This window comes from Anolis carolinensis, unplaced genomic scaffold (genome assembly GCF_035594765.1).
Source record: "Anolis carolinensis isolate JA03-04 unplaced genomic scaffold, rAnoCar3.1.pri scaffold_7, whole genome shotgun sequence".
In the NCBI taxonomy this organism is placed as follows: Eukaryota; Metazoa; Chordata; class Lepidosauria; order Squamata; family Dactyloidae; genus Anolis; species Anolis carolinensis.
Window position 1 is genome coordinate 4,125,468 of NW_026943818.1, and position 24,990 is coordinate 4,150,457.

The 24,990-nt window shown below is 43.4% G+C and overlaps 1 long non-coding RNA gene across 1 annotated transcript in view; it reads right to left on the minus strand.

The window, feature by feature from the left end:
* Positions 1–10,569, minus strand: part of LOC134293216 (uncharacterized) — a 36,291-nt gene extending 25,722 nt beyond the window's left edge. Inside the window, exon 1 of the long non-coding RNA XR_010000232.1 lies at positions 10,169–10,569. This is a non-coding gene — a long non-coding RNA (uncharacterized LOC134293216). The remainder of the gene's footprint in view (positions 1–10,168) is intronic.
* Between the last annotated feature and the right edge of the window lie 14,421 nt (positions 10,570–24,990).

A 24,990-nucleotide genomic window follows, 5' to 3' on the forward strand; every position in this document is an offset into this window, starting at 1 on the left:
GAGAAACTCAACAGGCATGTGTCCAAGTTTGGAGGGCAAAACATTAGCATGGCCCAGGGAAGACATTGTTTATGCAAGCATCTATTGGGCTTTGTGGTCTCAAATGGATTGATTGGACAGGATGGGAGGGAATAGGTCCAGAGTAAACAGGATTACAAATCTCAGTCCTCCTTCTGCCAAAAAGTGTGGGTTCCTGGTAATGGAGGCAAGTAAGGTGATTTTTAAAGAAGTGTCTTTTAAATATATTGCATGGATAAGATGGTTTATTTATTTATTTGCAGTATTTATATTCTGCCCTTTCTTCTCACCCCGAAGGTGACTCTGGGCAGATTACAATGCACATATACATGGCAAACATTCAATGCCATGATTAGACATACAACACACGTACAGACAGACAGTAGAGATAATTCAACTTATTTACAACTTCCAGCTTCAGGAGGTTATGCTCGATTCTGGCCACAGGGGGAGCTGTCACTTCATCCACTATGATGCCAAGTCCTTTTTTGATCGTAGTATTTCCTCCTTGCTGTTTGCTTGCTGGAAGTTTTATGGTGTAATTTAAATTAACCCCCCTAATTTTCTCTACTCACAGCTGCAGCTGTTTTCGAACTTCTTAGGTGGACAGTAAGCTAGACTATTAAATGGTTGAGTGCTCAATCCTACACGGGACAGCCGTGATCTATTGCTATTAACCAGCTGCGCCACGGCTTTTGCTTTCCATGCCCATTGTGTCTTCATCATCACACCGGTGCAAGGAGATGCTAAGAAATTGTAAAAATTACTTTTTTGGGACAAAAGATCTGGGTTTTAGGTTTAGCTATAAAGAAGTTTTCCAATGTGCTGAAGGCTAAGCCACCCAATAGTTTTAGCACTGTGGAAAGCACTTAGAAAATTAAAACCTGGGACGGGGCAACAGAGGGCACTTCCACACAGGGTTTAAACTTGATTCGGAGCAAGTTTAAGAAACCTGCTCGGAAGTAGATTTAAGTCCTCACGGGTGCCCAAAGGAAGCACCCCAGCAGATGAAAACTTTGGCTTAGAAACCTCCAAAGTAGGAAATGCTACTGGACTCCCAGGTAACATGAGTGGAAAGCACTTAGAAAATTAAAACCTGGGACAGGGCAACAGAGGGCACTTCCACACAGGGCTTAAACTTGATTTAAGAAACCTGCTCCGAAGTGGATTTAAGTCCTCATGGGCGCCCAAGAAGCACCCCAGCAGATAAAAACTTTGGCTTAGAAACCTCCAAAGAAGGAAATGCTACTGGACTCCCAGGTAATGTGAGTGGAAAGCACTTAGAAAATTAAAACCTGGGATGGGGCAACAGAGGGCACTTCCACACAGGGCTTAAACTTGCTTTAAGAAACATGTTCTGAAGTGGGTTTAAGTCCTCACGGGTGCCCAAAAGAAGCACTCCAGCAGATGAAAACTTTGGCTTAGAAACCTCCAAAGAAGGAAATGCTACTGGACTCCCAGGTAACATATTCCACTGCCAAGTAGCTCTTACTGTTAGGAAGTTCTTTCTAATGTTTTGGTGGAATCTCTTTTCCTGTGACACCCCATTGGTCACTTCTCTTCAGAAGGAGGGGGAGCCATTGGATAGAAGTGCCTTTTGGGTTCCATTCAACCAGAGCCAGCCCTAGGTATTTTTCAAGTGTAGGCGAACAGAATTTTGGCACCCCCCCTAAACAATCACTGAAAAATAAAAGCGTTGGATAAGTGAAAATGTTGGATAATAAGGAGGGATTAAGGAAAAGCCTATTAAACATCAAATTACATTAAGATTTTACAAATTAAGCACCAAAACATCATGTTTTACAACAAATCAACAGAAAAAGCAGTCTCGACTGCGCCCTCGTATGTTTGGCGCCCGAAGCGACCGCTTAATTCACCTCATTGTTGGACCGGCTCTGCATTCAACCAACTCCCAATCCAAGTTGGAGTCAATTTGACAGCAGATAGCACAAAGACACCAACACGTTTCCAGTTGCTGGGTTAGAAGAAATCCCAAGGGCCACTTAATCCCTTTCCCATCTAGAAACCCACAGTGAAATCAACCTTCAGAAGTGGCTGTCCCGCCTCTGGTTACAAGCCTCAGACACAATTGTATTTATGACTTGCAAAACTGGGGAAGCTCATTTCCTTTCTACCGTTTCCTTTTGAGCTACAGGTCAGCTCCAGCAGGGAACATAAATACCCCGTGCGTCATCCGACACCATGCCTGTTGAACATTAGGCAGGATTCTAATCATTCAAACATAGTTTTCATTAAAAATGGTGTTGGCAAACGAGGAATCAGTTTCTAAACAAAATGAGTTTGGGTTTTTAATTCCTCCCACCCCCTCCCTGCTCCTCCTCATTTGCTCTCTGGTGCCAGAGAGATTATATGTTTTCAAAAGACACACGCATACTAATCCATATCTCCATCCATTAGGGGCATTTTCTTTCTCCGTTTTGTTGGAGACAAACAAAATATTGAGCCCAGTGTGGAATCATCACCCCTGCTGAAACATAAAAATACAAGGAGGGGGGAAGAGAAGAAACACACCACAATAATACAATTCTTATGCACCAAAAAAGGCCAGGGAAAAATGAGAATGTTCAAATAATTAAAATGGGAAACAAGCGGCAATCTTGCTCTGATTTCAATTTTGTCGGTGCCCGAGGGAAAAGGAAGGATGGCCATTTCGCACAGATACGTCATTTGATAGAGTGTGATAAGGACTCAGGGAGGGGGAAAATAGCAGATTAAATTGAAATAAAAGCGATGGATGTTTGCTTTGCGGAAGCTATTAGAGACGGTTCAGTTGAGCAGCGAGGAACTTTTCCTGTTGCACGTAGGAATGTCCCATCGGGGTGAAGCGTTTCACAAGTGGGGCTGAGAAAGGTCACAAGGAGATTTACCTCCATTGCAATAACCTTTAAGTAGCAATAAAAATGGAGTTGTGGAGTCATCCTGGGACACTATTGCCTTTTGCTTCTTCTGGGGAAGGTATCCCATGAGTAGAAGTGATCTCTGGTGTAAGGTTAGTTAAAGGTAAAGGTTTTCCCTTGACATTGAGTCTCGTCGTGTTCAACTCTGGGGGTTGGTGCTCATCTCCATTTCTAAGCCGAAGAGCCGGCGTTGTTCATAGACACCTCCAAGGTCATGTGGCTGGCATGACTACATGGAGTACTGTTACCTTCCCGCCGGAGCGGTACTCACCTTTGCATGTTTTCGAACTGCTAGGTTGGCAGAATGTAAGGTTGTCAAGCAAAATAAGGGGCAGGGTTCCAAGTGATTAGACTTGAATGTATCTGTTGTTGCTATCTGGAATCAAGTCAACTTCAGTTTATGGTGACCCTATCAATGAGAGACCTTTAAAATCCCAATTGTCAACTGCCCTACTATAGTCTTGCAAACTCAGGGATGTGATTTGATGCTCATAGAATCCCGACACCAAAAATAGAATGGGGTTTAACTGAATTGCACATGCCTACTTCCTTGGCTTTTTTTGCTGCTACATCGCATCGTTGACTAAGATACACTCTTGGATCCATCTCTTAGTATGGGTGGATTCTGTCAACAGGGATATCTAAGGAACCTAGTTTCAGTCCAAGGTTCATTACTTGTGAATCCTTGGCAGCCACCTCTCCACAAAAATCAACATCAACACTGAAATACAACATCGGCTGAGCTCTGCGTGTGCAGCATTTTTCAGAATGAAGCAGAGAGTGTTTGATGACCGGGACATCCGTAGAGATACCAAGGTGCTTGTTTACAAAGCCATTGTCCTCTCAACCCTGCTCTACGCCTGCGAAACGTGGACGGTCTACAGACGTCACACTCAACTCCTGGAGCATTTCCATCAGCGTTGCCTCAGAAAAGTCCTGCAAATCTTTTGGGAAGACAGGCAGACAAATGTCAGTGTGCTTGAGGAAGCAAAGACCACCAGCATTGAAGTGATGCTCCTACACCATCAGCTCCGCTGGACTGGCCACGTTGTCCGAATGCCCGATCACCATCTCCCAAAGCAGTAGCTCTACTCCGAACTCAAGAACAGGAAACGTAATGTTGGTGGGCAGGAAAAGAGATGTAAAGATGGGCTTAAAGCCAACCTTAAAAACTGTGGCATAGACAACTGGGAAGCCCTGGCCCTTGAGCGCTCTAATTGGAGGTCAGCTGTGACCAGCAGTGCTGCGGAGTTCGAAGAGGCCCGTCAAGCCAACCCTGACTGGGACCGCCTTCCACCTGGAAACCAATGTCCTCACTGCGGGAGAACATGCAAATCAAGAATAGGTTTCTTCAGCCACCTAAGAACCCACCCCCAAGACACCAGAGATGGAAGACAATCCTCCTCGAGCTACGAGGGATCGCCTAAGTAAGTAAGTCATGTTGATAGACATCCAGTGGCTGCCTTGGTTGGGAAGTGGTGGCCTGGGAATGAAAGTCCAAAAAGAAACATTTCCCAAGATTTGGTTCAGCTCTGTCCAACTCACTGCCAGATCTTTCCAAAACTCCCATGGGAAGCATCACAATTTTTAGAAATGTTCACCCACTTATGTTCACCCACCAAATTGACCAGCTTTTCTATTTGTGGGGAGGAATGTATCTTTGAAGGAGGCCTAACCCAAACCTGTTTTGAGAGTGTGAAAACTTCTTAGAGCTTCCCACGACTTTGATGTATTGCGAGGTCACCATTGCCTCTTGCATGAGGACTGTGCTGAATGTGTCCCACATGTTGTGAGTCAATGTGCAACCACCATTGCCACGACAAAAGAATGAGCCATCTGGAAAGCGTAGGAAGGCTGCAGAGTTTGTGTAGGCATGGTTTCTCAGCCTACAGTGACTAATATCGAGCACGCCTGGTGTCACGGGCTGTGACTTCACAGTGTATCAAAGGTTTCGGAGGATGTTGCAGTGATTAGACTTCTCTGGAGCAAGACTGATTCAACCAAGAGAGACAATTAAAAGGCAACCTCCCTGTTCAGAGGTGAAACAGAGCAGATAATAGGGAGAAACAACACACAGTGGTCATCTATGTGATGCCTTGTTTATTATTGTCTTTGGAGCAACTGAAGAGCTCTTTGATGAAGAACAGAGTATTAGCAGCTTTAGAAATTTGGGTCAGAATTGGACACTATCCGAACTAGAGAAAACCCACTGAATCAATAAGATGTATACTAGAGTTTCACCATCCCACAAAGGGCTCAGTTGGTGAGAAATGGGACTTATCAGGCTACAATCAGAATCCTGTTGCTATTTTTTCTACTAGAGTATGCCTACTAGGCTTGAGCGATCCATGAAAAAATTGATTCTAAACTCGTTTCAAAAGTAGGGGGCGCCAGCGTTTCTTTTCTGATGTCATTTCCGAATTTTGCCCCCCAAAAAATTCGAAATTAACAAAAATTCGTTATTTTCTAAATTAATTCGTTAATGGCGGACGCGCATGCGCAGTGGCCAAAAAAAAACAGCACGAGGGGAGATTTTACAGGACTCTCCCGCCCTCATTTTTTGAGTGATCTTCTTCAAACTTGGTACAGTGGTAGAACACATTTAACACTGATAGCTCACCAAAATTTGGAACGTTTCCCTTATCCTCTGATTTTTGGCGAATTTTCATAGCTTTTATAATAAACCATTTTTTAATAATTGCAGAAATCTGTTCCTGGTTTGAAAGTCTTATTTCCTGTTTCATTGGGTTGTCTTTACTGTGAAAGTTATTGTTCTACTTCAGAAACTTTGTTTTTGTGGCTGAAACTTTGTTAAATTGGTGGACCAAACCATAATATGTTCCATCCATGTCGCTTGCACAAAGTTCAGGCAGTGTCATAGATTTTGCCATGTTTCTATGACAGAACCAATTAGGAAATGACATTTATCACCCAGGAACAGAAATCATAGTACACCATCAAATCCTTCCTGACAGATGGCCATCAGCCTCTGAATAAGGAAATTAGTTCCTGGTTTGAAAGTGCTATTTCCTGTTCCATTGGCTTTTCTGGGCTGAGAGTGTGTGACTTGCCCAAGTGGGTGGCAGAGTGGGGAATCAAGCCACAATTGGAGTCCAAAATTCAAACCTCATCCTCCCTCCTTCTCTCTAAACTTCTCATACCTTCCAAGAATTCACATACTGTATGAAAGTTTGGTCAAGATGGTCAGAGGAGGGCAACTAAAATGATCTAGGGTCTGGAGAACAAGCCCTATAAGGAGTGGCTTGAAGAACTGGGCATGTTTAGCCTGCAGAAAAGAAGGCTGAGAGGAGACATGATGTATAATATGTGAGGGGAAGTCATAGAGAGGAGGGAGCAAGCTTGTTTTCTGCTGCCCTGCAGACTAGGACACTGAACAATGGCTTTAAACTACAGGAAAGGAGATTTCACCTGAACATTAGGAAGAACTTCCTCACTGTGAGCTGTTCAGCTGTGGAACTCTCTCCCCGGGCTGTGGTGGAGGTTTCTTCTTTGGAGGCTTTTAAGCAGAGGCTGGATGGCCATCTGTTGGGAGGGATTGGATGGTGTCTTCCTGCCTGGCAGAAGGGGTTGGGCTGGATGGCCCACGAGGTTTCTTCCAACTCTACTGTTTAATGACTCTATGATTCTAAGTGAGGACAAAAGGGGGTGGGGAATGTTAAGAGGAGAGAGGGCCTGGAACACCTGGGAATTGTAGTTTGCAAGTGGGCATAGTACTATTGGAGAAACGTTTGCTTCAGCCCAATGCTTTTATAAATGGTCAATATTCAGAGGCTTCGTTCTCCTGCATTTTGAAAGCTATTATGATGAAATTTGCCAGAATGGAAGCAAAAATTAAGTACTCTTAGCCTATCTAGTTTCATAATGTTTGACCCATCCACTGATTTTTGGGGATTTCTGAAGCAACATTTTTTTAAAATGTTAGCAGATCGATAGCCACGCCTCCCTGTCCTTCTTCCTTCCACTTTGATTGGCTTGCTAAGGCTTCTGGGAAATGGAGTTTTTTCTCTCGTTATGGCGAATTGCTTCATTAATGGTCAATATTCAGAGGCTTCGTTCTCCTGCATTATGAAAGCTATTTGATGAAATTTGCCAGAATGGAAGCAAAAATTAAGTACTCTTTGCCTATCAAGTTTCATAATGTTTGACCTATCCACTGATTTTTGGGGATTTTTGAAGCAACATTTTTTTTAAAATGCTAGCAGATCGATGTCCATGCCTCTCCCTCCCTCCCTCTTCCGCTCTGATTGACTGAGAGGCATGCCAACATGGCTTCTCCTCTCAGAGGGGCTACAGTTTCATCCGAAGACATCAGAAACAAACGAAAAAAGGTACTTTTATTATTCAAATTCGTAATATTTGTAAGGGCAGTGAGCAGATGGTTCAATATTAATTCAAAATTGCTTACGAAACGAATTTTTAACGAATTTAATGAAATAACGAAAAATTTGCTCTAGCCTAATGCCTACTAAATCAATGTAAGTCTATGTTCAAAACTGATTCCATGGAAATACCTAGTTGGGAACACCAATAGGTTTCAGATCTTGTCTTGAGAAGTGAACATAGGGAGGAGGTCCACATCCAGCCTCTGTTGTGGTAATCTCTGAGTGGTTAGACTCAATTTAACCCTCTCTGGGGGAGATTCCAACAAAAAACAGCAGAGTAGCAAAAACAAAGCTTTCAAATGCAGCAGTTACTTACACGGGGCGAGCAAAGAGAAGCCTTCGACCATTTAGGATTGCAATGGACTGCAAAGTCTCAATAAAAGTTCAAAAAGTATTTATTCAGGTAAAAAGAACTCCGTTGTAGATAGAAAGGCTTGGGAGCTGTCCAGTCTACTCTAGACTGGTTTATAAGGAAAAATAAGAAAGGAAAAATAACAAACATCTAAATAGTTACATCTTGCCAGGAGAGATGGCAAGATGCTTCTTGTTAGCTTGAAGAACAAAGGGAGAAGAGAGAACCAAAATGGTTCCAACCTCATGGTCCAGTTTATTGGGGCCATAAAAGACATTCTGACCAATGAGAAGTTAGTGTCCCTAAAGATTCACATTTCTACTAACTTCAAAGTAAGGGATGTGACGTACACAGGATAGAGTGAAACACAGCAAAGCCTGTCTAGGCATGCTTTGGAAACAGGGAAAGGATTCCCTCAATCTAACTCTCATCTATCTAACTACATCTAGACTTGAGTAGTCCAGGATGATTCCCAACAACCTCTAATAGGAAAATGAGGCCCTTACATCTCCAAGGATAGGAAGATTAAGGAGAAAAGATCTAATTTTATAATGATGTCAGGTTTTGGATTTTTCGGTGGTTCTTCTGTGGTTCCCATGCTGGGGAAAATGCATTGCAAAGGAAGATAACTATTGAAAAAAGTGATGTGGTTGGCTTTTGAAATTCTTAATGATAGTTTAAAAAGTACAGGAACCTTTTGAAGAACCTTTATACTATGGAAATTGACCTAGCAATATGTCAAAACTTGGATTACTTCAGCCCCATTATATTTTGGACTGATCCAGAATGGATTCATCAATCCAGAGATGCAATAGACATAGCCAACATTGTCTCAGACAGTTCAGCAGAAGCTTAGAAATACATTCTTCAGCACACATGCTTACATAAGATAATACGCACAAAGACTGTCAACCACGCTGAAGACCTTGAGAAAGGAGCAATGGGCAAAATAACCTCCCTCTCCGCCTTCAAAAATATACTCATAATTCTATGGCACACGGTGACATGTGTAGTATGGTAACTAAGTCTTCACTCCCACGTCAGCATGCTGAAGTCATCTATAGAATGCTATTCAATGTCATGTTCAAAAGAGCTGAGTAGAACCCAAAAGCAACTTTAGGGTGATATGTTCTGACAGCGCAAAACCTTTCCAGTGTAGACTGTCAATCTTCTTGACACACAAATGTCATACAAGAAGTGCACCAATCGTCTCCAGAGGAAAGGTTGGTACTTTACCAATGCCAGCGTGTGTCTGAGAGCTTCAGTCATAACTTGGATTCTCCTTGGACTTCAGACAGGAGTAACTGACAGGCTCAGGTAGTTTCCTGAGTCTCAGGTCCAAATGCCAAGATCCTAGGTCTTGAACCTGTTGTGGTGTGTGTCAGAACCGGCCCTAGGTATTTTTCAAGTGTAGGCGAACAGAATTTTGGTGCCCCCTCCCCCCAAACCAATCACTGAAAAATAAAAGTGTTGGATAAGCAAAAATGTTGGATAATAAAGAGAGATTAAGGAAAAGCCTATTAAACATTAAATTAGGTTATGATTTTACAAATTAAGCACTAAAACATCATGTTTTACAACAAATCAACAGAAAAAGCAGTTCAATACCTTGCAGAGGCAGGCCACAGGAGACAGGAGTTGCCTTGATGGCGCCCCCAACAAGATGGCACCACAGGCAACTGCCTAGTTGGCCTGGTGGTTGAACCGCCTCTGGTGTGTGTTTATTAGTGTTATGTGCGGATTTCGTTTCTTCCATTTTCTCCATTTCCTTCAGTATTTTGGAAGCCCATGACAGTAACCCATCTGACACGAAATAAAGTGGGAGCCGAACTCAGCTCCTCCTCCTCTATTCAGCATTTCCTGAAGGAGAGGAAGGGAAGGAGAAAAAGAAGCTAAAAGAGTGAAAGCCCCCAAATGAACGGATGCTCCCCCCCACCGTCCCCAACTCCCAGTCAGTCCCACTAAATTAAAAATAATAAGGAAAAGAAATGAAAATGAAAAAGATTAAATTGTGATGCCGAATAGGGGAGGAGGAGCCAAGACTTGCTTGCTTTCATGTTGGGTGACCCTTACCATTAAGTGCTTCCAAAGGTACCGAAGGAAACTGAATCCATGCACAACTCTCCTTCCTTCCTTCCTTCCTTCCTTCCTTCCTTCCTTCCTTCCTTCCTTCCTTCCTTCCTTCCTTCCTTCCTTCTTTTCTCCTTTCTCTGTCTACCTCTCCATCGGTCTAGAAACATTTGCACTTTGTCCTTGACCCCAAAGCACTTTATAACTATATTTTTGCACTTTAGTCAAGTGCCCCCTCTATGCTATCCCCTCCACCAACCTGGTTGATCCATTAGTCTATTTTATTTTAATTTGATTTTAATTGTTAATTGAGTTTTGATGGTCTATTGCATTGTTTGCTAAAGGTAACTGTTTGTATAATTGTCGATTTTACTGTATTTTATTGTAACATGTTTTCACTGTTTTACCTGTTTGTATTTTTGGGCTGTTGTCCCTTGTTAGCCGCCCCGAGTCCCAGCCGGGAGATGGTGGCGGGATAGAAAAATAAAGTTACTTACTTACTTACTTACTTACTTTTCTAAGAGGGCTGGCCTCACAATGTCTCCATGACAACACACCTCTCTTTGTGACACCTTCCTACCTCATTTTCTCTCATACACGTCACCTTTCTTTCCCAGTGACATCATAGAGGACCACATCACCAAGTAACAGCCTTTGTGGTACAGACAGACGGACCTTGACTTTTATCTATAGAGATTTGTGGATATCCAGATCAGCTTGACTGACAATTCCATCCCCTATTGTAGTTTGCTTCGCCCGACAGCATTTCTTGCCTTTAGGCAGAAGATGCATGGTTGCAGGCTGTGATGTTTGGGGGATTTGGGGAGTTGTAGTTCACTTTTTCAAAGCTCTGGGTCTAGGGACATTTTATACCTCCAAGTACTAATTCTGTACAGGCTCCCACCCCACTTTCTGAAGGATATTCAGACCAGTCCTGGTTTCCAGTGATCCGGATCTGGGTAGGCAGCAGGAGGGCGTCTGTGTCCTTCTCGGTGAACAGAAATGGAATAAATTACAGGAGGAAAAAAATAAGCATCTATATGCAAATGTACTTATTTTACATAACGTTACCCAGGTTGCAAAATTAAACTTTTTCATCGCGGAGATTGAAAATGGGCCTATCAGTGGCGAACTGGGAAGCTGTTAGGGAAAGATTATTCGGCATCCCGTTGATAGGTCACAAAGCACCTCGCCACGACGCAAGGCAGAAAGCAAGCCAGCGCAGGCATTTCAGGTGCTCTTTGCATCGCACACCTGTAGAGTTCCATCCCAACCATTGGCATTCCCTTGCTCTGTTGTCAACAAGCTCTGTGGGGAACACAAATTTGTTTGCCTTTTAAAAAATAAATAAACCAACTAGCGACTGTCACACAAATACAATATGGGCTTCACTAGGTGCTTGGCACCTCTTGATGCCGCTTCTTCTCTTTGCTCAAGCAACCAATGAAATTTGCTCCCCGGCTCCCTCTCCGCTTCTCTCTTTGTCCTGATAAGAATCCAATCACAGATGTTGATTGAACCGCTTTGAGCTTTCCGCGTGCATTTACACTCTCTGGCCAACCTGAATTGTTTAATCTGCAGTTAGTTTAGAGACCGTTTCGATACATCAGGAGATCAAGCGGGGCGGCTGGAGGTTGTTGGGTTATTTTTAATGAGTCGTGCCTCATTTTTTCCCCTCCCCCTCCTTGAAGTTATCTCTAGATTGCGGTACATAAATCATGCCTTGCGAAATCTCTCGTTGTCTTTAGGCAATGTCATAGAAAATCAATCTGCTCATGAAGTCAAGAAATTACAAAAGGGGGTTGGAAGAAAATATTGTTCGGTTATGGGCGGGGGAACGCGTTCGTTCTCAAATGTCCCTAAGGGATGCAGTGTTGTGGCCAGGGAAGGGCTTTCCATGGGACCTTGTTGAAGCTGCCCTAAAACAAATAACTTCTTGAGACATCTCACAAATGGAAATAAGAACAGATGAGGCCAAGAAATATGAGAACGTGACCAAGATGGTCAGAGTAGAACAGATAACATCAGCAGCAGTTGGCTTTTGCCTGAATCTATTTGGAAATAGAGATTGGCTGTTCATTTGCCAGGAGTGCTTTGATTGTGAGTTCCTGAATGGCAGAGGGTTGGACTGGATAGCCCATGGGGATCTTTCCAACTCCATGATTCTATGTACCATGGATTGGACCAAAACAAATCTGCTCCAGTTGTCCAAAACAACCCAGAAATCCACGGATACTCTAGAATATCCCCTGACATTGCTTAAAGCAGAACAAAGTTGGGTAACAGGAAAAAGACTTGAGATACATACTTGAAGTGACCGTGCATCATGGATTCGAGGTGAATCCATCTTTTTAAATTCATGTAGACCAGTGGTTTGCAACCTTTTTTTGACCAGGGATCAATTGACCAGGGACCACTTTGACCAAGGACCACTTTGACCAGGGACCACTTTGACCAGGGACCATTTTGACCAGGGACCACTCTCCAGCATTGGTACCAAAAGGGTTACAAATCAGTTCTTGGTCAACTTCAGTTTGGTTATTTGGGGTGCTGATTCAGAAAATTGCATTAGACAAACCACATCAGTTCTAGTGTCTGATACAGAACATATGCCATCAAGTAGTCACCATCTGCTTGCCCACAGAAAACCATATTTAATAATCTAGAGCTGATGTGGTCTATCCAATGCAATTTTCTGAATCAGCACCCCAAATAACCCTAGGAACAGGCCTAAAAACGAAGACAACAAGGTGTCCCCGCTTCCAGGTGCCACATGGAATGGCTCTGCTCAGAAGGAGGAGGAGAAGCAGCAGTCAGGAGGTTTGTTGTCGCACCTTTCCCCTCCTGACATTCCTGTTGCCTTGGCACTATAAAAGGATTTCGCACGACCATTTGATCTAGTTGCAATGGTGTAGTAACGGTGAGGCCGTGGACTATATTTTAGTTCTTGGGGATCATTAGTGGTCCACGGATCACAGGTTGGGAACCACTGAAGTACAAGGGCTATCCAGAAAGTAGAATACGTTTTGGAATTAAAAATGAACAAAGTATAGGAGAAAACATTTACCATATGCAGTTGAAAGCCACACCCAAATACCACTTCTCAACATAGTCTCCATTCTCATAGCGATAAAAGACCTTGGAAACCCCTTCCCCGCCAAACTTTGCCACTTGGCTTGCGTCCTCAACCAGGCGGGCGTCCCTTCCCACAGCTGCGTATGTGCATGTGTTCAACTTTCCCCCATGCTCGTCGTGGATCACTTTGCTAAGGTTTTGCAAGAAGCACACCTTTCCTGTCCCAAAAAACGCTCACCATAACCTTCCTTGCAAGCATTTGCAAAACAGAAGAGCGATCCAGGACGAGCGTGGGGGAAAGTTGAGCGCATGCGAGAAGGGACGCCCGCCTGGTTGAGGACGCAAGCCAAGCGGCAAATTTTGGTGGGGAAGGACTTTCCAAACTCTTTTATCGCTATGAGAAGTGCCTAGATTTCAACGGGGACTATGTTGAGAAGTGGTATTTGGGTCTGGCTTTCAACTGCATATGGTAAATGTTTTCTCCTATACTTTGCTCATTTTAATTCCAAAACGTAATCTACTTTCTAGATAGCCCTTGTAGACAAGCTCTATGAGCAGTCATTTTTCAATTCTTTGTAGCTACCAGCATCTTCCCCAATTGGACTGCATCTGTATTTATTTAGGAGAGGAATCCAGTTTAATGCAAACACCATTCTGTAGTAATCACATTTGCAAAGCCCTTCCCGTGGCTTTTGAAGGGCTGCCTTCACATATGTGTGTAAGTGACGTGTGTGTTGTGTTTGTCTAATGTGATCTCAAGGACCTTTGCAGCTTGCTTCAGTTTCTGCAATGGGATGCAGCAGCTCCCCCACCCTTCCCTGCCTTCCAGTAAAATGTCATTAGCATCACTTTGCTAAATTAAATGGAATTAAAGTTGGAGCCACATCTGGTGCACTGAGCCCTGCAAACAAATGGGTGTCTGCCTTGAACATAACAAGTAGGTGGCTTGTTGCTAACTGTGCAAAGAGGAAAGTGCACTTTCATCACTGGGTATCAGCCATGTATGGCAACTTCCAAGGAGGGAATGGATGGTGCATTGGTATGTTTTGAATGTCGGTATTCATCACAGCCAGAGCTGGCCCTAGGTAATTTTCAAGTGTAGGCGAACAGAATTTTGGCGACCCCCCCCCCAAACCAATCACTGAAAAATAAAAGCGTTGGATAAGCGAAAATGTTGGATAATAAGGAGGGATTAAGTAAAAGCCTATTAAACATCAAATTATATTAAGATTTTACAAATTAAGCACCAAAACATCATGTTTTACAAGAAATCAACAGAAAAAGCAGTCTCGACTGCGCCCTGTATGTTTTGCGCACCAAGCTACTGCTTAATTTGCCTCATTGTTGGACCGGCTCTGATCACAGCTACGTATGCATTGAGAGTCCAAAACATTCAAACAGCTGTGTTGATCTGTATCAACCTATCACATCCAACAGAAGCAGATTTTGGAAACTAGCAGGTAACATATATGCCCATCTATTGAAAGAGCTTCATTGGCTATCTATTCTTTTCTGGCACAATTTACTTTGCTTGTTAGGATCTGTAGAGCCAAGCCAGTAAATTCTTGTATTCAATAACAATAATATTATTGAAGCTGAAGTCTCACCTTTTCGGATTTTGTTCCACCAAGGAGTTTCTTAGGGTGTGGTGGTCTCGAGGTGGCCTTTTGTAAACCAAGAGGATCTTTTTGTTTTGGTTTGCCTGGGTTCTTTTGTCGTGGGGCATTGGAACCAAAATCCCGGCTTTCATGGTTAATGCAACTTGATCCTGATGTAAGATGAATATTAAAAGTTCAGTGCATCACAGAACTTCCCGGGGCTTAACTTTCTCTTGTGAATACATAAGTATGTTCTAGCATTAGATCTTGGCATGAGGGTCAGAAGAAAGGAAAGCCAAGCCATGCATTAACTCAGCTTAGGGCGCAAAAGAAGATGAAGGAGTGAATCGTCCAAGAAAAAGAAGCATATTTTCTTGGTTTTCAGTGAAGGGATATGGATTTGTGGTGCATTGCTTTGGAGGCTAACTGCTTTCTCTTCAGGGTATGCCATCAATTAGTGTATCTTATTTTTATTGGCCACTAGCTTATACGTCACCTGAGGTTTCTCAGATACGCATTTTCAAGTGCTATTTATTAGAATTACTCATTGTTAGCTTGACGATTTTATGAATGGTCCCATTAGAAAGTCTATACCAATATAATGGGACCTTTTATAAAATTATATATATGGTGGATTAGAATTCCCATTCATCCAATACCCACCAACTCCAGGTGTGGTTGACTGTAACTCCCACCACCCCTGTACCTGTTGGAAAGCCTATTAGCCCCAGATCTGGTTGGCTGATCATTGGCAATGATGCAGGTCTCCAGATGTGGGTGGACTCCAGCTCCCATCATCCTTTATCAGACCTCCTCCCAACTCCTCCATAATTTTAAATTGGATCATGAATGCTCTGTCTGCCAAGTTTTGTCCATATCCGTCAAACCATGTTGGAGCCTTTATGGATCAAACATACATATAAAACATACCTACATACATACTTTGACTTTTATATATAGGGATCACCTGATGTCTCAGGTATAGTAAAGAACAGCTCACTATGTCATCTCCTGACTTCTCAAACTTATTTTAACAGCCAGCAGCTTCATAGTATGATGGAAATCTGTTTTTTGGGTGATCAATGTACAGTAAAACTACCTTCCTAATGCTGGACAACAATCTCTGGTGTGATGAGGAATTGCTTCCCAACTACACCTCGAAATTAATTCTCTCCATGGCTTTCAACACTCCCTTGGGTTATCACTTACTTCCTCCAACAGGTAGTAAACTTGACATTGATTTCCTGATGGAAAAGTAGTATTTCCCAGATGGAAAATGGTCTATAATGGTCCATAATGGTCCAAAGTATGGATAAATTGCCCCGTGTCAAAAATTAGGAGGTGAAGTAGACAGGTATCTGATCTAGGCAGGTAAACTGCATGAGGATATTGGATGAACAGATTTTAACCATATGTTTTCTATTTTATACTGTATTTAACTATTTGTAATAGATTTTATATGCTGTTTGTTTGAATGACGTGTCGGCATTGAATTGTTGCTAATTGTACGCCACCCTGAGTACCTTTGGGTGAGAAGGGCGGGATAGAAATATTGAAAATAAATAAATAAAATAAATAAACTGTGATCTGTTTCAGTGTTCTGGATTTCAGTGAGGGTCCCAATCCATTTTTTGAGAGCCTCTTGAATTTCGGTGGACAGAAATTAATTTTTGATCCAGGAATCCGAAAGATTTATTTTCTATATGGCCCATTATGGGGGGGGGGGACTTCCCAGGTCCCCCTTCCCATCATTTTAGGCATAGTTTGTCCGTATATCCAAGCCGAACAAGCCAGATTGGTTGAAAGAAACCAACCAATCCGAGTCTGTGCACAAGCCTAATCTGATCCCTTCACCATCAATAGTTTGCTCTTTGTTTCCTTTAACTACCTCCTTGAGAAGATCAGAAAAATATATTCAGATGTGTAGGGCTAATCTAGCATTACCTACTTGACAAAATATTATGACGTCTTTCCAAAGCCACTTTCCAGATGGTTAAAAACAAACACAGCTCAAGAAGCAGCCATATAAGACTCTAGTGGCATTAGACATTCAGTCATTCATTTTCTCTCGCACATACACAAAGACACACACATACCAAGACATCGATATTGGTACATAATTAATGCAAGGTCTTATTTAAGGTGGGCTGGAGATGGAGGGAGCATTTCCAAAAATCAATGTGCTACCTGAATTGCAAACACTACAAACTGAAGTTGACAAAAGGGGGGGGGGGATAATCTCAGGGGGAGGAAGCAGGGAGAAATATCTTAATTAGGTGAAATAACCAGTCCAGAATTTTAGACTGCACTCATTTGCTCTAATATTCCATCAATACAGTTAGTTTTCTTTGGGCACAGATGATACAGAACTTTTGCAAAGGACCAAAGGACCCAGATTGGTTACAACATCACAGGATCTGCACCAAGAAAGACATGTAGGAAAAGTAATTCCACCTAAACGTTAAGAACTTCCTAGTGATAAGAGCTGTTTGGCAGTGGAATATACTGCCTTGGAGTCCAGTGGGGACTCTTTCCCTGGAGGTTTTTGCAGAGGTTAGATGGCCATTGGGTAGGAGTAATTTGATTGCGTGTTCTTGGATAGCATCTGGTTGGACTGGATAGCCTTTGTGGTCTCTTCCAACTTTAAAAAGATTATCCCTGTTGGTGTATTTTGGTGTAAGGGTGAAATGTTGAATCAAGTGTTTTGCTGTTGGGTTTTGCAACGGTGTATTCTGGCATGCTTTCCAGCAGCACACGGGTTAATGGCAGGCCAGCTTGAATGATAGCCTGCCTAGCCAATAGGTCAAGCCTTCCGGTCTTAGAAGGGCGGACAGGACGTTCTTCATTCTGCTATGGAATATGGGAGTTGTCTGCAGAAGAGCAAAGAGAGAGGACTTGATTTGCCTTGCTTAGGGAAGCATGGATCCTATGAGCGATGGACTTTGTAGTTGTATATAATTGTATATAATAAAGTCTAGGAACCGCTGTGAACAGCTGAATTATGACTGTTGTGTCGTTTGTCGGTGCTGCTTAGCCGCATGCTTAAACAGTCTGACTGAGGATGGATTGGTGAGAGGCCTGACTCACCAATAAATCAGGGTGATTCGGAGCTGATTAATCCCCCTGTCAATCGTTTCCAAAATTCTTGCCGAACCATTCTTTTGAGGCTTTTGTGGGTCACTTCCTCCCAGTGGCACTGGGATTTGTATCCACTGTTGTGCATTAGCTACAGGTAGATAGCATGGAAAACATATTTCATAGACCTTGGTACCAACTTGCCTCCCAATTGCTCATGGTTTTTATGGATGGACCCCATGAATTCAGATACATGTCTCATATCAAGCTCATATCATGCCTTTCATGCTTACCGGGGCACCTACTACCAAAGGCATAGTAGGGTTCCTTTCAACAAGCGGTGAACTTCAGATTTCCAGATATGCGCTTGGCTGCTAATGACACTGACCTTCCTCGGAGGGTGCTGCTGGGTTGAGTTAATTAACATTTTTAAAAATGCTTTGATTTTACATTTGTATGAAGAAAATAACAATCCTGGAAGAAGTGCAAAGTGTGGCAAGAGAGATATTCATTGCAGGAAAAGGCTCACTTTTAGGGAAGGTTCAGTTGAATTCTAGGTTGGAAGCCGACCCTTCTGTTCTACCATTGCATGCGACTCAGAGTCAGGAAAGTTAGTTTGAGGAAGAATGGATACAAAGACATGCAGAAGTTATCTACAATGGAGCAGGAGTAGGATGACATATCAGTCTTCCCTACTCACTTATTGGATGGTTTTCCAACATGTCAAAGGATGATACGCTAGATGCAAAGACATCATCATATAATTACTGAGGTATCAATAGAGGGCCGGGCTGTGGTGCAGCTGGCTAGTAACCAGCTGCTATAAATCACTACTGACTGAGAGGTCGTGAGTTCGAAGCCCGGGTCGGGTTAAGCCTCCGACCATTAATAGCCCCGGCTTGCTGTTGACCTATGCAGCCCCGAAAGACAGTTGCACCTGTCAATTAGGGAAATTTAGGGACGCTTTATGCGGGAGGCTAATTTACAACACCATAAAACTGCCAGCAAAACATGAGGAAAGGAATGAGGAAGTACAGCCACTTCTGGACGGTGAAGCAACAGCTCCCCCTGTGGCCGGAATCTTGAAGCCGGAAAAATGTTAAAAATGCCTCTGAGTCTGTCTAATGTATGTTGTTTGTCTGTTGGCATTGAATGTTTGCCATATATGTGTTCATTGTAATCTGCCCTGAGTCCCCTTCGGGGTGAGAAGGGCAGAATATAAATACTGTAAATAAATAAATACTGTAAATAAATAGTTTCTCAACATATCACAGGATGTTGCTTTGGCCACCTTCCTATCATTGTGCAGTTATGGCAGTTGTTCTCAATCTGTGGGTCTCTCCCCAGGTGTTTTGGCCTACAACTCCCAGAAATCCCAGCCAGTTTACCAGCTATCAGAATTTCTGGGAATTGAAGGCCAAAACATCTGGGGACCCACAGGTTGAGAACTATTGAGTTATGGATAACTTCAGATGATAATACTATGGGTCTCAGGACATCAGTCTGCCATGACTCATTTATGGATAATTTTCCAACATGCCATAGGATGATACTTCAGCTCTCAAATTATTATGGGTCTACTGTTCCTTTATGGGAACAACAAACCAGGGATGAGCTTGCAGCACTGCCTAGTCTGGAGGAAGTCAGCAATGCCATCAAAAAAATAACAGAGCCAGCGGACCTGATGGGATCCCCGCTGAAATCTTTAAAGAGGGTGGACCTGAATGCAGGGAACAAAATTAACCTCTGTACATGGCATTCATTGACCTTGCAAAGGCATTTGACACAGTGAATCGCAATGTCCAAAAAATCGGGTGCCCTGAAAAATTTGTGAACGTCCTGTTATGTAAGTAGATTTACGACACCATAAAGAGCAAGATCAGAAATGTGGTGACCGAGAGGAAGGAGGAAGTCCTGATGGCTCTTCGTCACAGAGAATGGAGCAACAGCACTCCCTGTGACTGAATCCGAGCTCAACCACAACCTCCAAGGCACCAATAAACTGGACTTCAAGACTACATACCTCCTTCTGTCTGATTGATTCTGTTCTGTCCTGTTTCTAAACGGTGTTGAATGTTTGCTAGGTACGTGTACTGTGATCCTCTCTGAGTCCCCTTGGGGAAATAGGGCGGAATATAAATAAAGTGCTTTTAAAATTATTATTATTTTATTATGACACAGCAAACAAGATAGATATGCTGGATTTCGTATCACAAAATCATGAGTCGAACCCTTCCCAAGTGTCTAGGACTGTGTCATGTATTATTATTATTATTATTATTATTATTATTATTATTATTATTATTATTATTATTATTATTTTATTGTATGACACAGCAAACAAGACAGATATGCTGGATTTTGTATCACAGAATCACAAGTCGAACACTTCCCAAGTGTCTAGGACTGTGTGATGTATTTTCGGATGATGCGTGCAGATCCCAGTAGGGTGGCCTTTTGCAGTTGGCAGATCGTAATTTTGTAAATGTCTATTGTTTCCAAATGCCTGCTGAGATCTTTTGGCATGGCACCCAATGTGCCGATCACCACCGGGACCACCTGCACTGGTTTCTGCCAGAGTCTTTGAAGTTCAATCTTGAGGTCCTGATAGCAGCTGAGTTTTTCCTGTTGTTTTTCATCAATGCGACTGTCACCTGGCATGATCCAAACCTTTTTCTTTTCCACAACTGTGATGTCTGGTGTGTTCTGTTCCAGAACTTTGTCAGTCTGGATTCGGAAGTCCCACAGTATCTTTGCGTGCTCATTTTCCAATACATTTGCAGGTTTGTGATCCCACCAGTTTTTTACTGCTGGGAGGTGGTACTTGAGACATAAGTTCCAATGAATCATTTGGGCCACATAGTTGTGCCTCTGTAGTCTGTCTGTGCGATTTTCTTACAGCAGCTGAGGATATGATCAATGGTTTCATCGGTTTCCTTGCAGAGTTTGCATTTTGGGTCATCAGCTGATTTTTCGATCTTGGCCTGAATTGCCTTTGTTCTGATGTCTTGCTCCTGGGCTGCAAGGATCAGGCCTTCTGTCTCCTTCTTCAGGGTCCCATTCATGAGCCAGAGCCAGGTCTTCTCCTTGTCAGCTTTTCCTTCAATTTTGTCAAGGAACTTTCCATGCAGTGTTTTGTTGTGCCAGCTGTCAGCTCTAGTTTGTAGTGTGGTTTTCTTGTACTGGTTTTTTGTCTGCTGTGCTTTGAGGAGTTTCTGATTTTTGACTTCAATCAAAGCAGGTTCTTCACTTTGCTTTACATCTTCTGCCAGGGCATGTTCTTCTTCTTTGACTGCTTGTTTGACTTGTAAGAGTCCTCTGCCCCCTGATCTTCTAGGCAGATATAGCAGGTCAACATCACTGCGGGGGTGCAGTGAATGATGAATGGTCATGAGTTTTCTTGTTTTTCTGTCCAAATTGTCCAGTTCCATCTGTGTCCAATTTATAATGCCAGCAGTATATCTTATGACAGGTATGGCCCAGGTGTTTATGGCCTTGATGGTGTTGCCTCCATTGAGCTTGCTTTTGAGAATTTTTCTGACCTTTTGTGTGTATTCTTTACTGACCACAGTCTTCACATGTTCATGCTTGATGTTGTCCAGCTGTAATATGCCCAGATATTTATAGGCCTCTGGCTGGTGACACTTTATTGTTTTTTCTTCTTCTTCTTCTTCTTCTTCTTCTTCTTCTTCTTCTTCTTCTTCTTCTCCTTCTTGTTGTTGTTGTTGTTGTTGTTGTTGTTGTTATCCTCATTATTATTAAAATATGTCCATCCTGATCCACTCTTAAGGAAACCTTTCTCATGGAACATCAGACCCATGTCTTCTCCAAGCTGGATTTTTCTGAATTCCTAACATGACAGGGTTCATTATCGCCCAAGCGAGAGCTATGTTAGCATACTAACTACAATTCCCTCTGCATGCCTGTATTCATGCAATGATCCATTCCTGCTCGGGAAGCACCATGGAATGCAAAGGAGGAAAACACATTCAGGGGCAGAAGGCTTGGAAGTGTTTACAGGCTCGGTAATTATGCCCAGACTTTCATTCCAAAAGCTTTTTGTTTTTGCAGGAGAAGACGAGAAAAGCCGAGAAGTGTCAAGATTACAAATCTATCCAACTAGATAATATATATTTTAATATCCATAAATGAGCCGCTTCTCCAAAAGTCCTCCTTCTGACTTTCATTATGGGAGATTTTATAGCCTGCCCGAACGCGACACATCTGCGAAAGCTCCGGCGCTTCGCCGGTGCTCCAGATGTTCCACGGCACACCTCTGGTGCATGCTCTTCCCCGTAAACATTTGTTGTAAACACCCAAAGCTGTTTGTTTGTTTTAATGTTCCACTGCATCTCATTACCCAGGGAAGGTGAACAAGCGGAGCTCGCCTCCGCCTTGCCAGGAGATTTGTCTTTTTCTCCCTTCATCAATTTTTAGGAGATTAGAATGCAAGAGAAATCGTGTTCAACCCTCCCTTTATCAGGCTTCGGCTTTGCCTCGGAGTTCCCCAGAGGAATACGCCGCAACACAGAGACTAAATTCTCTCCTGCACGAAGTAACTAGAGCCAAAGGATTGGGGTGAAAGCTGGAGGAGGGTCGGGCTTTTGCAAAGACTCGGCTCCTTTTCCCTGATTCATGTTTAATGAGGATCTTTCATGTGTTTGCTGGAGGAAGGCCGTGGCAATCCTCTTCCACATATACATCCTGCCAAGAGAACCCTCAAATGGGGTCACCATAAGATGGAGATGATAAAATCATAGGAACCTGTAGATGTCCAGATTTTTTTAAAGAGACCCCCCCTCCACACACACACAAACAGCTCTCTAAGTAATTGGTTTTATTGCTGTGCTGTCAAGAAGTTCCTTCTCACATTCAGTTGTAATCTACAAAACCATGCAACCTGGATGTACCCTCTGGAGCAGTGGTTCCCAAACTTACTTGGCCTACCGCCCTCTTTCCAGAAAAAATATAACTCAGTGCCCCCTGGAAAGGGGGGCGTGGCTTAGAGGGGGTGGGCGTGGCTCCTGCTCAAGAGGGCGGGGCTGAGCCTCTCCCCTAGTCCAAGAGGCAGGGCTGGGAGGGGGAGGTGCCACAAATGATTCGAACTGCCACAAATGGGCGACCAGGACTGGGATGGGCAGAGTTACGAGCTCTGAGGCAGGGCTGAGCTTCTATCCGTGTCCTGTGGCGCCTGCCAGGACACAGGGGGAGGGGCTAGAGGAGGGGTGGGGCTAGAGGAGGGGGAGGGGCCTCTTCCCAAGTGCCTAAGGGGGCTGAACCTCTATACCCCGCCCTCGTGTTCTAACAAGCGCCTCAGGGGAGGTATATAGAGGCTCAGCCTATCTCGTGCTCTTGGGAAGAGGCCCTGCCCCCACCCCCACCCCGCCCTTTAGTCCTAAAAGGCCTCTCAGGAGAAATATAGAGGCTCAACCCTGTTTCAGTCTCTTGGAAGGAGGCCCTGACTCCTTCCCTAGCTCCACTCTCTGTGTCCCAACAAGCGCCTCAGGAGAGGTATAGATTCTCAGCCTTGTCTTGGGCTTGGGAAGAAGCCACGCCCCTCCCCTGGCCCCGCCCCTGTGTCCTAATAGGTGCCATCACCGCCCCCCTGGATCGCTGCAGCGCCCACCAGGGGGCGGTAGCACCCACTTTGGGAATCACTGCTCTGGAGGAGCAGAGGGGTCCTCCGGTGTTTTGGATCCCCCAGTGTTTTGGCCTACAACTCCCAGAAATCCCAGCCAGTTTACCAGCTGTTAGGATATCTAGGAGTTGAAGGCCAAAACATTTGGAAACCCACAGGTTGAGAACCAATGGGTTATACCTTTGGGTTACCATTTTTTGGGTTCTACATTTAGATCAGTGGTTCCCAACCTTTGGACCTCCAAGTGTTTTGTACTTCAGCTCCCACAGTTCCTAACAGCTGGGATTTCTGGGAGTTGAAGTCCAAAACATCTGGGAACCCACAGGTTGAGGACCACTGGGTTATACCTTTGGGTTGCCATTCTTTGGGTTCTACCTTTAAATCAGCGGCTCCTAACTTTTGGACTTCTTATGGACTTCAGCTCCCAAAGTTCCTAACAGTTGGGATTTCTGGGAGTTGAAGTCCCAAACAGCTGGGAACCCACAGGTTGAGAACCACTAGGTTATACCTTTAGGTTACCATTCTTTGGGTTCTACCTTTCAATCAGCAGTTCCCAATCTTTGCACTTCCAAGTGTTTTGGACTTCAGCTCCCACAGTTCCTAACAGTTGGGAATCTGGGAGTTGAAGTCTAAAACAGCTGGAGGCCCAAAGGTTGGGAAGCACTTCTTTAGATTATAGCCAATAACCATATCAATCTTTAGTCTTTTCTTCACTAGGCTTTACATACCTGGTTCCTTCAACCTTTCCTCATATGGGTTGTTGTGAGTTTTTTGGGCTGTCTGGCACAACTTTCCTCTTATGCTTTGCTCTCCATACTTTTTCTTATCCTTGTTATCCTTGTCTATGCATCTTTCTTGCCCAAGGGCATGTCTGTTTACACTGCAGGGGTATTGGATCAGCTCTGTGGTCATTGCACCTCATGCAGTTGACCTGATGTAATGCGGGTAAAGCTCACTTAACGTGGTCTTTTACAAGAGTGACTCCAGGGTAGTCGATTTTTTGAGTTGATTCCACATTTTTTGTGAATTTGTAGTTTTTACCTATTGATCTACTCACATTTGCATGTTTTCGAACCGCCAGGTTGGCAGGAGCTAGGACTAACAGTGGGATTCGAACTGCCAACTTTCAGGTCATCAAATCAGCAGCACAATGATTTAACACATTGCACCACCACATATAAAATTAATGTCTTTTGAAGGGACCGAAAAATTTGTATAAGATGTACAAGGCAAAAACAAAAGTGCTCGATGTGCCTCAGCATTGACTATGTCCCCAGTTGCCGATGCATAATGCACATCTTCACACTTCACTAACAGGGTTTCGTCATGTTTCTGCAACAATTATCTACATATTCATAAAGTCAGAAAACATAGGATGAGATGTCAACTCTCGGTTCGCGTTTATAACTTGCCTTTCTGCTAAAACCAATCTCCAATAATAGAAAGACAAGGCAAGCTTGGAATTGAAGCATAAAAACAAATCAATCAAATCCCTTTTGAAAAAAAATTAAAAAGACCTGGGCTGGGAGAAGTAATTTGACGAAATCCACCCAGCAGGAGGGCTATTCTGAGAGATCCTGGAAATATTTAGAAATGATTCTCATCGTGTTGCAGGGCAAGGCGAGGGTGGGAGATTGGTTACTTTGAGAGAAAACTGGGGCGGGGGGAAGTAATCACAAGTCAAAAGTACAGCCACGCTGCCCTGCTTTCTGCTCCTGTCTTAATGGAGAAAAGCTCCACAGACAAGAGGAGATTAATGGATAATGGGATGAGTCTTCTTATTCTGTCAAACACGGGGAGATTTCTTTTTAAACAGATAGACGTTTCTGGTGTCAAGACCCTG